Source organism: Canis aureus, chromosome 20, assembly GCF_053574225.1.
Source record: "Canis aureus isolate CA01 chromosome 20, VMU_Caureus_v.1.0, whole genome shotgun sequence".
In the NCBI taxonomy this organism is placed as follows: Eukaryota; Metazoa; Chordata; class Mammalia; order Carnivora; family Canidae; genus Canis; species Canis aureus.
In genome coordinates this window covers 38,078,201-38,092,347 of record NC_135630.1, presented here as the reverse complement: position 1 = coordinate 38,092,347, position 14,147 = coordinate 38,078,201, and the positions used below count along the sequence as shown (strand labels likewise).

At 42.0% G+C, this 14,147-nt stretch overlaps 1 long non-coding RNA gene across 1 annotated transcript; it reads right to left on the bottom strand.

The window, feature by feature from the left end:
• Nucleotides 1-2,961: 2,961 nt before the first annotated feature.
• LOC144291957 (uncharacterized) lies at nt 2,962-11,056 on the bottom strand. Its single transcript, XR_013359494.1, has 3 exons — nt 10,967-11,056; nt 4,273-4,624; nt 2,962-3,746 (listed from the first exon to the last, which is right to left on the bottom strand). It is a non-coding gene; the product is annotated as an uncharacterized LOC144291957 (long non-coding RNA).
• Nucleotides 11,057-14,147: the final 3,091 nt, after the last annotated feature.

Genomic DNA, 14,147 nt, shown 5'->3' with positions numbered 1-14,147 from the left:
CCCACCACACAGGTGTGCAAAGCGGGGCTGGAGGAGCAGCCATAGGTTCTCCTTCATTCCCTGTCTGGTTGGCCAGATAATGGAGAGATGCTGAGAAAAGTGTTCCCATGCTTTGTGACACTGTCCACATTGTACCCTTCCCCAGCAGAGGCAGAGAGTGGCTGACCCAAGGTCCCGGGAGCCTGCTTTGTGGTGCCTCCCTGGCTCCAGAAGCTTCCCACAAAGCTGCCCCATTAACGTGCCCGAGCTTGGGGAACCTGCCCTGGAGCTCAGGCTAATGCCTGGTGGTGCCCAAACAGCTGGCCTTCACTCTCTGTCTAAATTGGTGGTTAAAACTCTGGCGACATATTAGAATATCCTGAGGAGATTTAAGAATAGACCCATGCCTGGGCCCACTGGAGATCAAATGAACCTGATCCTCCAGGGGTGCGGCCTGGACAGGAGTATGTTTGGAAGCTCCTTGGGCAATTCTAAAACGCAGCCAGGGTTGAGGACTGATGATTAAGGGCACTCTTTGGGCTAATTAATATCTTACAGTCTGTCTTTCAAAAGTGCCCCCACCCAAACCTATTCAAAATCCCACTGGAGGCCAACCCACATGTTGGGAGCCCAGGGTCACAGCCTCTCCCTGCTGCTGCGTGGGAGCTCTGCCACACAAATTTTTACCCCCACCCTCCACAGATCTGGTTGTCTCTGGGTGGTCTGCCCCCCCACCCCAGGCCAGGAGCTAACATCAGTGGGCTTCCTGCCCTGTCACTGTGCTGCTTCGTTGACATTACCACCAGTCCCCGTCTCAGTTCTGCAAAGAGTTGTCCCACTGAACACACAAGAAAACTGAGGCCCAGAGAGAGGAGCTCGTGAATTTCTTTCTTCCATGTTTCATCTCAGGCTCCAAGCCTGGGTGTCCCAAGTGTTTCCTCAGCTGGAATATTTCCTGCCCCACCCACAGGTCTCCCCAGAGATCTTGCTCATCCTAATTCGGAGAGCCCCACCCTGACTGGCACCCTCCCCAAGGTCTGCTTCCCCCCCACCCCCAGACTCAGTTGCCATCATTGATCCTCCCCACCCTCTGGCTGGGAAGCTGCTGCCCTGTGGTCACCTTTGAATAAACTCAAAGCATAGATCTCAGTTCTGGGGAGAATACATTTCAAGACATTACTTTCAATCCTTGGTGTTAAGAGCAGACACCTGAGGCCCGGCTTTCTCCTGGTTCTGGCAGAACAAACACCTCACAGGAGGAGCCACTTCCCATGGCAGTTAAAACCTCAACTCGACAGGACACAAAACCATGGCTGCTCATAAGCCCAGTAGGTTTTCTGATGAGCTCCCCATCATGCTCACACAGGCAGCTATCCGGTGGGAGGGCTCAGAGTGCTACCATTTAAGCCATGGAGTGAAATCCTGCAGTCACAGGAATCATTTGCTCATTTTACTGACAATTCAAATCAAAGGAGGAATGTTCCAGAATTTGAAACTACCACTTTCTTTCTCTGTGGCCCTGAATGGTTACAATCGGAGCCTCCATTTCCTGATCTGTAAAATGGGATCGTAATGGCCTTTTCCTCACTAAACTTCTGTGAGGTCTTAATGAAGTAATAGGAGAGCATTTTGCGCAGTGCTTGGCATGCAGTAGGCATGTAATAAATGTTTCTTGTTACCTTCACCTTGCACCTCTTGCTTATAACCCTTCCCTCCTTCCCTCCTGTCCTCCACCTTCACCCCACCAATAACATAACTGTTACTTAAAATCAAACTACAGAAGCCACTTGATGGAATGAGCACTGAGTGTTGTACTATATGCTGGCAAATGGAATTTAAATAAAATGTTAAAATAAATAAATAAATAAAACCAAACTCAAAAGCTTTGCTTCCTCTCAGAATGTGTCCTTTGACCAGTTGTGGGGTAAGTTGGGCCTATGAACAATTTCTGTACTATGAGCCCACATCTCCACAGCGCAGACCTCACAGCCCCTGCCTGGATCCTGCCACTGACTCTTTCTCCACAGACTCTCAGCCACCATCTCTTCCACATTCCAGGTGGCTGCTGGGCCAGTCCTGCAATGTTGATCTCATTTGTGACTCTGTGGCTGAAAATCCTTTTGTGGTGCCTTGATGCCTTCGGGTGAAGCCCAAGCTGTCAGTCCACTGTGCTTGTCTCCACGGGACTGGGTCCTTCTGATCTAGCTGGTGCCTTCCATCCCCACCTTGGCCGACAAGCATCTCAGCTCTCCCTCTTTTCAGAAGGGCACCCCTCTGATACCCACCACCACCCCACAGGACCTACACAACACAGCAGCGTATTTATTTAGTGAGTCAGCTCCACAGATCTCTTCTTGGAAGCCTTTCCTCACACACCACACCCCGGGCAAACAGATCACATCCTGCATTTGTATCTCTGCCCCCGCATCTGAACAATAAGCTCTGCTACTTACTTCTTATACATCTGCTACCATCTTGACAAGGGAAACATCTGAATGAAAATTAAAACAAACAAAATAACAGCCCACTTTTATTGTTTTGCCAGTGCCAGTCACATTCAAGACACTTCAATGCTTAATCCACTTAATCCTCATGACACAATGAAGAAGTTCCTGTTATTATCCCATTTTACAGATGGGGAAACCAAGGCACAAACACGATTCCAAGATCAAGCAATGAGTAGGGAATTTATGCTCAGTGTTTAACACAGAGCTGATGTGTAATAGCTGCTCGGTGAATTCTGTGGGTCTGAAATCTTTTGTTTGTGGTTGAACTACTCCAAATTCAGTTGGGTTAGAGGCCACCCTCTCCTATCCTGGTTAAGACTATTCACCTGTGGGGTCCTGAGCATGTATGCCAGGCTGAGGCCACATGATATGGGACTCAAGCGGGTGCCTGGCTGGTATGCATCCCCCCTCTCCAGCTTCTCAGTTAGTTGTTCTGTGAATTCATAGCACACAAATATTTTATGACTGCATTTATTCTTCATAACAATATGAATGAGCAACTGAATAAAAGCCGAATCCCTTGTGAAGCCAGAGGAAGAGTGATTAAATTATAATCATCCTGGATTAATTAATCTATAATATTTGCTCTTTATATGAAAGAAGAAAATCAGCCTTCAACATAAAGGTTATGTACTCCTGAGGTCTGTGTCTTAATAAAGGAAAGGCTTGGGGAAAAAACTTGACAAGCCCCCAAGATACGACATGTTGTAAATGTAGACAGAAGGTTATTACTGATATAAAATATATTCAATGTAATTATCAGCCACAACAAATAATCAGAGCAATGATAATGAATAATTAACATTTTTATACTCCTATAGTAATGTGTCTAATAGATAAGTGCACAACATTGAATTAATTTATTGTGCTATAGTGTTTTTAGTAATGAAAATTGCCTAATCAAAACATCTCTTCCACGGTATTGCCAGATATTGGCAGAAATCACCAATAGGGTTTATTTCTTTGTTTTCAGGTCTAATTGTAGTAGAGATGCTGTGAAATATTTAAAAAAACCTAAGTGGAGAAACTGCAGGAAGAATAAACTCAAAGCATAGATCTCAGTTCTGGGGAGAATACATTTCAAGACATTACTTTCAATCCTTGGTGTTAAGGGTTAATAAGGGTGTAGGAAGCAGTTGTGCCAGTGCCTGAGGAAAAAATAAAGCTGTACACAGAAGAAGGGGTCTTGTGAGTCAGATTCACAAAGGTATTCCATGGGAGTCCCTTTATTCCAATCGCCTCTTCCTCGGGTCTTCCTTTCTACAAAGCAGGAAAGAGAATAATGACCTCCATCAGCAATTTCACTACAAAGTTCAAAGTCACATTTTGTCCATGTGTTGGATTGTAATGATCTGTTTCTTAAACCTGCCTTCCTCATCAAGTATGGCAAGGGCCACCTTCCATTCCTCTTTTTATCTTCAGGGCCTCACCCAGTGCCTGGATCCTCAGTGAAATCATTGAGGAGTAAATGAATTGCAATCCTATCTACTTCTACTGCCAGTGGGAGATATAAATGTTAATGGATCTAACATGGTCATAATCTCATCCCTTTAGACTCTATTACCTAAAGCAAGCCTGGTGGCCTAAGATATTGAGGAGCAGTAATATGTGAACAATGATTGATTCCACTTCTATTAAGAATTCCCATGAAGCATAAGTCAACAAATAAAGGAGCCCCCTCTTCTGAGTGTGATGGGAAGTGTTACCCAGCAGCGCATGACATCAGTTAAGACTTATGGGGAGAGACCAAATGGTTTCTTAGACACCTTATTCCTGTTGTTCTTACCAAAGGTTCTCTATAGCAGCCACTTTTTGAACCCCAAAGTGCATATCAGTCCCCTGCAGTATTGTTAGAATGCAGATTCTAATCCTGTAAATCTGAAGTGCAGCCTGAGATTCCACACTGCTTATAGGCTCCCAGGTCATGCCAGTTCTGCTGATCCCACGTAGCATAGCAAAGATCTGTAGGACCTCTTCATCTCTGTTTCACTCTCTGTTTAGTTGCTTTTAGATATACATGCACTGGGGACAATCTGGTCATCTCAATTTGCCATGATGCGGCTGTTTTGCTCAAGAAGCTACAAAGGAATCAACTTTGTCCACCTGGTATCTGCAGAGTCCAACTGTGTATACAGGATCTAGAGAGAAACAAACAGCTTCGTAAGGGCTAGGCATATATGCTAAAGGAACATTTATGGTGTGACTGTGTCTCATTTTCAAATGTAGTAGAGTTGCATGGTTATGTGGTCTGTGACAACCAGAACATGCCTGCCTATGTTGGTTACGTACCATCCTCACATTAGTATCTCTGCATTATTTTCACACCAACCACCAGAATTTTGTCCAAAAATTGAAGGAGATAAAAAAGAATGAAAAGAAAACGAAATAGCTGAATCTATCATAGCAAAAACTACTGTAGTCAACAACTGCTCGGAGCCTGATTCTAAGTCTTTTTTTTTTTAATTTTTATTTATTTATGATAGTCACAGAGAGAGAGAGAGAGAGAGAGGCAGAGGGAGAAGCAGGCTCCATGCAGGGAGCCCGACATGGGATTCGATCCCAGGTCTCCAGGATCGCGCCCTGGGCCAAAGGCAGGCGCCAAACTGCTGCGCCACCCAGGGATCCCTCGGAGCCTGATTCTGTGACAAACCTTTTACCTGCCACTGAGGCAACTGAAGGGGCTTAGGAATCTGATCAAAGTTGTAGATCTCAGATGTTGCAAAGCTGAGAATTAACCCCATGCTTTCATGAGTCCAAAATTCATAGTTTGGACAATTGCAGGAACTGTCCAGACCCAGTGACTTGGTCATACGTGGTCCAAGGCACTGTAAGACCAGAAAGTATACAACAGACAAGTATCCTATAAGGGCTTATGCTTTGATAAATGACATAAAGCATGCTCATAACAAGAGAAATCACCATGGCTCTGTAGATTCACCCCAAAGTGTGGGGAGGGTCCAACATAAAACCACCCAGAGAAAGAGGAATCATTGCAAACCAGGGTTGCCACCAATGGCTTCATTAAGATGATTAGGACCAAATTCAGCTCTAGAGAGTGTGTGCAAGTTGTGGGTCTTTTGGCCAGTAACAAAAGTGGACTGCACCAAACCTGGCTGGACCCGAGACTTCCATCCTGCCATGCCTGGGACTGAGCCAGGGCCTTGAGGTAAATTTGGTGAAGCAGGCAGAGCTGGACTTAATGAAGAACACAGGCTTTTTCTCTGCTTTTACGCCAAAGGCAGGCCCGATCTCCTCTCAGCCTCCATGAGGATTCCTAATGCAATCTCTTTAATTCCTGTTTTCAGATTTCTTGAGGGGTCCAAAGAAATTTGAAAAGAGGAACCTCCATGTTTAGCCACTATTGATTTATTTTGGTTCCGGTTGGCAGATTTTTATATAAAAACAAAGAACAAAGTAATTCTCCAGGGCTGGCCTGAGCTGATTACATTAGAACCTGTTCTACCCTGTAGAACTGGGGAGGGCCTGATTTCCATCTGAGCAGCAAGCCTAAGACCAAGAATGACACAGACACATCAACAGAGGAAAAAGAAAACTTAAATACTTGCATGTTTGGGGAGTAAAATTCTGCTACGGAAGGAGTGTGGCAAGCAAATGGCTTTCACTGCTGAGTCAAAATCTTGAATCAATTGGTTGACCTATATTGGTTGAATGTATTATTCATTGATCCTCTGGATTTTACCAGCATAGACACACAGTTTCAAAGATATGTCAGTTAGGAACTGGCTATAAGTGACTGCAATCTGAAAAACAATGGCTTAGATGATTGAAGCACAAATAAGGTATCTGGAGGGAGGTCAGGCAGGGATGCTGAAAAGGCTCCTCGAAGCCATTAGGGGCACAGACTTCTCCTGTTTTCTGTTCTGTCATCCTTCCCATCTGCTTGTTGCCTCATAGAGATGAGACGGCTGCTATATCTTCTTTACTATTGCTTCTAAGCTCCAGGCAGAAGTAGAGAAGATAAGAGGCAGAGAGACATATGCCAGCTCAGTCTCCCCTCTTTTTTAAGGAGATTGCCTCAGAAGTTCCACCCAAAAGTTCAGCTAATATTTCATTGACCTGAACTGTTCCCAGCACCATGATTGCCATAATCAATATATCAACCATGTGCCTCAACCCAAAAGTTTCCTGTAAACCCATCCCAGTCAATCCCTTCTTCTAGTCCTACCCCCAGACAACCACTTATCCCTGCATTTTCTGAAGGGATCAAACCATCACTCAGTTTTGAGAAAGGCCAAGCCAGACCTCAATAGTGGAGGACAGTGACTCTAGAAGCCACAGTAAAATGCAAACGTGGTTCTGATGATTATGTGGTCTTTGTTATTGGCAGGATGTAGGTGGTGGCCAAAGCTATAGGATCTGATGTGATAAGATGGAGAAAGGAGCAAAAGAGATGAGGAGATGAGAGGCAGGAGAAGGAGAGAAAAGGAAAAGAGAGGACGCATCAGGGCAGATGAGAGAGCCTGGTCCAACAAAGCTTCACTGAGGAGATGCAACAGGTGAGAGTCTAAAAACTATGATCACAGTTTCCAGATGCGGTGGGGGAAAAGGGCTTCCCAGCAGAGGGAAGCACAAGTGCAAGTGTATGGAAGTTTGAGAGGGTATGAACTGCATTAGTTCTAGCAGGAAGGACCATTAAAACGGTAGCCAAGTCCCTGAGGATCACATGTGATGTAAGCACTCTCCATGGGGGAGAGTCATTGAAAGATTTTAAGGATGGGGAATCATATGATCACATTTGCATTTTAGAGTGGAAAGCCTGGCTGAAATCTGTAGGCAAAATTGAATAATCGCAAAATTAAGGAGTTAGAAGCAGGTACAATGAATGATCCAGGTGAGAAGTCACACGGGTTGCTGTGGAGATAGAGTGGAAGAGGAAAGCGGAGGAAGAGACTGGTGAAGATAGTAAGGAGGTAGGATAGGCAGGTTATTTAGATTAAGCAAGGTCACAGAGCAAAGAAAAGGCAGAGTGGAAGTTTCAACCTGGCCACATGACCTTGAGCAAGTTACCTAATCTTGGGCCTTAATCTCTTCATTTGTAAAATAAGGCAAATAATAGTACCTGTTGGTGAGGTCATTCTCTGTGAGACTGAGTTTCTGCACATCTAGTGAGCAAGGCACTGACTGCCTTTTGTTTTGGATTCTCTTTTCAAGGATGTTTATATCGCTCTGGAAGATGTGGGTCATGTCTCCCTCCAGAGTGAAGCGTAGGCATGTTTACTGCCTGTTATATAAGATTCAGGTCCCCCAAGCTCAGAGTTTATCTCCTGAAACTCAACCCACTGTGGGTTGAGGTGCCATCTGGCCCTCTTTGTACCACTCTGAGGGAATTGTCACAAAAGCGTGGATATTCTGGCCACTTCTGTTGCTGTGAGGAACATTGTTCTTTGTCTTTAAGCCAAAAATCTACCAGCATCCAACAAATGCTGACAGGCTAACTTGTTAGCTGGAAAGTAGGGTTAAGTCTCATTCGGACCTTTCATGGGTCCTATTACCTATGTCACAGTGATTGTTGTGATTAATAGGGTTTACACTTGTAGACCAGTGGCTTCTAGTAAGCACTCAGTAAGGGTCTTGTGACGGAGCAAGCATAGTGTCTTTTTTTTTTTTTTAAAAGGTGACAATGTGTTTATTTTACAGGGATAGGTACATAGCAATAAGCGTAGTGTCTTTTGAGTATGCCTCCTGTTGCCTGCCTGACTGACTGCCTGGGCTCAAAGCTGGCTCTGCCACTTACTGGCCATAAGAATTTGGGACTATTTCTTCACCTCAGTGTCTCAGTTTCTTCTTCTTTCAAATATACATAATAATAATAATGATAATTAGCTCATGGAGTTGTAATAAAGTTTCAATGAGATGATGCACATACAATGCTTAGACATTATCCAGTATTTAGTGAGCTTTTAAAAAAGTATAGCCATTGTTACTATGTTATTATTTTTTGCAAGAGATGAACCATTATCTATAGAAATAGAAGCATTATTTGGCTATATTTCAAGAAGTTGTTAACCAGTATTGACTCTGTGGGTACCAGTTTAATTTCAACCTTAAGATGATGGTGATGATGATCACTAACAAATATTGGGCATTTTTATATACTGGGCACTATGCTATTACTTTTGTATGCTTTGTCTCAATCTACAAAGCCATCCTATGTGATATTATTTTTATTGTTATTTTACTGATGAGAAAACTTAAGTCACTTGCCTAAAGAAATGATGGAGTCACGACTCACACCAAGAATATCTGATTCCAAATCCTACGAGGAGATAAAATATCTCAAACTGCAACTGCCCCCATGGTGACAGTGTGGTGGTTTGTCCTCTCATATGAATTATATTCCAATTTAATCTAAAGAAACTCATAGTAGACATCTGGAGTGGTCACACCTGGATCACTTACTCTAAGTTTAACATCACCAACTTCCTTGACACCTCAGCAACTACTGTCCAGGAGCAGAGATTACTTAGGAACTTATACCCATGCTCCATTCCTCTAGGAGGGCTACAGGAGGTGACTACACAGAAGCCCACTGTGCCAGCTAGGGTACTTTCAGCAGCACACAACTAAAAACTCTAAACTGAGTGGCTTAAACAGTGATGAACACTTATTATCCCATAAGATGAGTTAATTCGGCAATATAGTAATCCCTCATGGACCTAAGTTCTTTGCATCTGTCTGTTCTATCACCATTACAGTTTTTGGTCCATTCCTTATCTTATTATTATTATGAGAAAAAGCTCCCAGTAGATATCAGCTCTCCATGACACATTGGCCTGAATTATCTCTCTTGTTCATACTCAAAGCAGTCAGTGGCAAGGAATGTGATGTTGTAAAGACTGTATTAGACCAAGCAGCATTCACACCCAGGGGATGGAGTCATAGATAAACATGAAAACTGGAATAAAATAGGATACCATTGGGGTGCCTGGGTGGCTTAGTCAACTAGGCATCTGCCTTTGGTTTAGGTCATGATCCCAAAGTCCTGGGATTGAGCCCCAAGTTGGGCTCCCTGCTGGGGGGAGGTTTGCTTCTCCCTCTCCCTTTGCCTGCCACTTCACCTGCTTTTGCTCACTCTCTCTCATTCGCTTGCTCTTTGTCAAATAAATAATAAATAAATAAAATCTTTTTTTTTTAATGGGATACCATTGGGAAAGATTGGATGTTGGTTAAGTAGCCAGTGTTTTCTATAGCTACCTGAAAAAAAAAATATGCTGGATCATTAAATTTCTCCAGCCCATATAATGTGCCTATCTTTCTGCCCGACATTTGATTGGCTTAACTAGCACTTTTCCAGATAAAATGAGCACGTAAATAAGGAAGAGAAGAAAATGTACTTTCTTTGCTATCTGCTAAGCTACCATCCAGAGTTCCGTCTGGGGGATCCCTTTCAATTACTGGACCCTTCCAGACATGTCCTAATCATTTTGACTCCTAGTGAGAATGGATTAGACTCAAGCTAGCAACATTGCTAACTACACACTCTTGGCAAAACTGAGGCTCAGATACATATTGCATAACTTGCACAAGGATAAAAAGTGGTAACTTGAGATTCAAATCTACATACTGGATTGTGTATCCCAACCTCTGTCACTACTTGGTGGGAAACGATTTAACATTTTGTTTCCCATCATTGGCTTAATGAGCATATGTAAAGCCCGTAGAGCATAGGAGGCGCACATAAAAAGAAAGCAAAGAAGTGGCACTGTGAGGTACAAAGATGCACAGTAAGCAAAGCTAGGATGAGAGATGGACTGGACTGGGATTCATAAGAGAAGATGGTGAATATTTGTTCCTAAGCAACACTGCACTGTAAACAGTTTTTTTCTTTTGTTAAAATCATCTGCTTGTGTATCTAAAAGGGAAAGTTAAAAAAAAAAAAACTCAGTTTCCAAATCACGTGTTTTTTAAGAAAAGCATTTAGAACTCTGCCTGCAGCAATTAAATATTCCCAGCTACCCAAGTTCATTTTCTGTTAACTTTATTGAATAAGTGGAAACCCAGGTTAGCAAATTCTTTATCTTTTATTAAGCTACCTCTTCAGCATCTGTCTTAAGTGATTTGAAAAGTGGTTTTGGGTCTCCCTCCTTCAGATTTTCCCCATTTTTCTGTGCAGATATCTATCTGGAAACACTACTAAGCTGAGAAAAGGTGAAAAGCAAATACTAAACAAAATGTTAAAAGCGCTAAGAACTTATAATTTGTTCAAAATATAAAAAAAGAATTCATAGACAAAAGATTTACATTTTACAAAATTGAGAATAGCTGCATAACCCAAAACAAATTAAAAATCATTGCTCTATTTTTTATCAAGATGCAGAATAGTTTGACCTAAGATTTCAATTATGCATATCTCAGCAAATTCCTGTATTTGATTTAAAATTTTTTTAATTTAAGTATGGCTGACACACAATGTTACATTAGTTTTGGGTGTATAACATGATGATTCAATATCTCTATACCTTATTCCGTGCCCACCACAAGTGTGGCTACCATCTGTCACTCTGCAATGCTATTATAATTCCACTGACTGTATTTCCTATGTGTGCCTTTTATTCCTGTGACTCATTCATTCCAGAACTGGAAGCCTGTATCTCTCACTTCCCTACACCCACTTTGCCCATCCCCCACCCTCTCTCCTCTGGGAACCACCAGTTTATTTTCTGTAGTTATAGATCTGATTCTGCTTTTTATTTGTTATTCATTTGTTTCATTGTCTGTATTTGATTTTCATCTTTAAGTAAAATCTCAAGTTATATGGATGGGCTATTAAAGATTTCAGAGGCTGAGTCAATAGCATTCATTATCATGAAAAGGATTATTATCATCCTTTACATTTGGGAAGCACTGTTTATATGCATTTATCCAATAGGAAGAGTCCATCGATCACTGATAAAATATTTATTATACATTGCATGCCCTATGGCAAGCCAGGAGCAGATTTCAAATAACTGGGATATCAGATACTGACCTGAGTACCCACAGTAGAAGCAGATGTATCATGATTAGTAAATTCTTTCTCTAACCCAAAGAGAATGACACTTGAATTTCCTGAACAGCTTAAGTTGAATGTCAAAGATGAGCTCTCCTCAGGAAGTAGAGTGAACACTAGGAAATTACTCAGGTCAAAAAGAAGAATCAATAATGTATAGATTAGGAATAGAACAAGATAGAAAGGGTTGGGTGGATGAAGGAAGAGCCCTTCTTAGCCATTCCAAGGAGTGAGATACAGCTGGCTGGGAAAGACTCCTTTGCCATCACTCCATCTACCATCTGTCATCTTCATTTTGAGTGAGTTCAGAGCTTGGAAATGTGGGTTGACTACCTGAGGTCTCCCAGGTAGTTGGACTGAGCCAGGTTTCTTGAATCCAGCCAGTTGTTCTCAATTCTCAACTCATCTTCTCTTACCAAAATCTCCTAATTATTCCCTCTGCTCAGGAAATCCACATCAACTGAGTGAGTCTTGAAAAAGATACATCATGGAATAGAGAATTTCCAGGTTGGAAGAAACATCAGTGCTCATCCAGCCTCTTCATTTAAAAATGGTAAGATGGAGAGCTGTAAAGGCTTCATGAGATTTCCACCATCACCTCTTTTACAGCCTTCTTGCTGTAGAAGTGATATAGAAGAAAAAGAAAGAAGGGAGGACGGCCAACATCTTTTAGCCCAGCAAACACCTCTGCTTCTTCCCTCACTGTTGCCTCATTTACTCACTCACTCCATCTCTTCTTTCATGATGAAAATCAAAATAGGTGATGAAACCTGGGAGCCTTCCACTAACTCCACTCCCTCTGCTCATCTTCTCAACCCAGATATCAACTGCCAAATATCTCCTTTACTCTCCTCAACCACCACCTCTTCTCTACTCTGCTTCTTCTTCTGCATTCCTTACTTCTCACCAAGGTCATTTCTATTATAACCTTGTCACCTCTCCAAGCTTGTCCATCTCCAGCCCACTTTTCACACTTGCAGTGTGTGCATTTGACTATAGCACTTTCCAGATGAAAATCCTTTATGGCCTAATTATTTTCAGAATAAAATTTAAACTTGCTGTACAATTATACAAGATCCTTCCTCATCTGACTCCTGCCCTTTCCAGCTACACCTCCCTTACCCATTTATTCACTGAATACAGATAAGTGGAGCCTGGAAAGTATGCCAGGCAATCTAAGCACTGAATGCACATGCACACACTTAGCCATACATTGCCCTTTATGCTTCTGCTCTTAAAGGTTTCCCAAGGTGCCATTCTTTCTCAAACTCTGTTTATCTGCTGCAACTCTGACCCTGTTTCTCCTTTCTCACTCCTACTTATACTTCTTTTTGTTTTACTTTATACTTTTGTCCTTGGATTGGGTATATTCTCCTCCAAGAATCATTCTCTGACCACCTATGCTGGATGAATGACTGACATTTTTCCTTAGTTCCCAGAACTTTTCATACATCATGGAAATTGTTGGTTTGTCTACATCCCCCATTAGCTGTAAGTTTGTGGAAAGCAAAGGCTATTTTTCTATCTCTGTACCCCCAGCACATGATCTGTTGCATAACAGCATAAAAAGCATTTAATAATTATTTGTTGAATGAGTGAATATATGAATGCAGTCTTATCCTCCTAAACAGGTGGCTGTTAGTCCTTCTTAGCCTTGTCTGTGGGACTGGACTTCTTGGCTATACAATTTCATCTCTAGAGTATATAAGGATGGTTTATAGACCCAGAAAAAGGAAAAAAAGACTAAGGATTTTAGCATAAACCAAAAGAAGTTTTAAAAGACCAAAACAATTCTTCTGCCACTGTTTTCTGTGCAACCTTGAGCAAATCACCTCCTTTTTATTTTCTTCATCTGTAAATGGTGGTGAGGAGGACTGAAATTTACCCTAAAGTCATATACATCATTTGGCAAGACAATTAACAAGTGCTTCAATATCAACGTCTAGAAACTTAACTGGAAAAATTGACAAGCTAAACCTTAAATTCATATAGAAATTCAAGGGACCCAGAAGAGCCAAAGCAATATTGAAAAAGAAGAAAAAGGTTGAAGGACCCACGCTTCTCAAATTTAAAACATACTACAAAGCTACAGTAATCAAGACAGAGTGATACTGGTCTAAAATTCAGTGTATAGACTAATGGCTTAGAATTGAGAGTCTAGAAATAAACCTTTACACTTACAATTGATTTTTAACAGGGTGTCAAGACAGTGCAATTGGAAAAGAATAGTCTTTTCAACAAATGATAGTGGGGCAACGGCATATACCCATGCAAAGGAATGAAATTGGAGTGCTACCTTAGACACATACAGAAACCAAGTCAAAATGAATGAGAGGAATGCCTGGGTGGCTGAATGGTTGGGCGCCTGCCTTTGGCTCAGGTTGTGATCCTGGGATCCAGAACTGAGTCCTGCATCAGGCTCCCTGCAAGGAGCCTGCTTCTCCCTCTGCCTATGTCTCTACCTCTCTCTCTCTCTCAGTCTGTATCTCTCATGAATAAATAAATAATTTTTTTTTAAAAAGAATCAGAGATCTAAGTGAAAGAGTTAAAATTATACAGTTCTGACAAGAGCATAGGCTTAAATCTTTATGACCTTCATGACCTTGGATTAGGCAAAAGCACAAGTGACACCGACAAAAACATTAACTGGA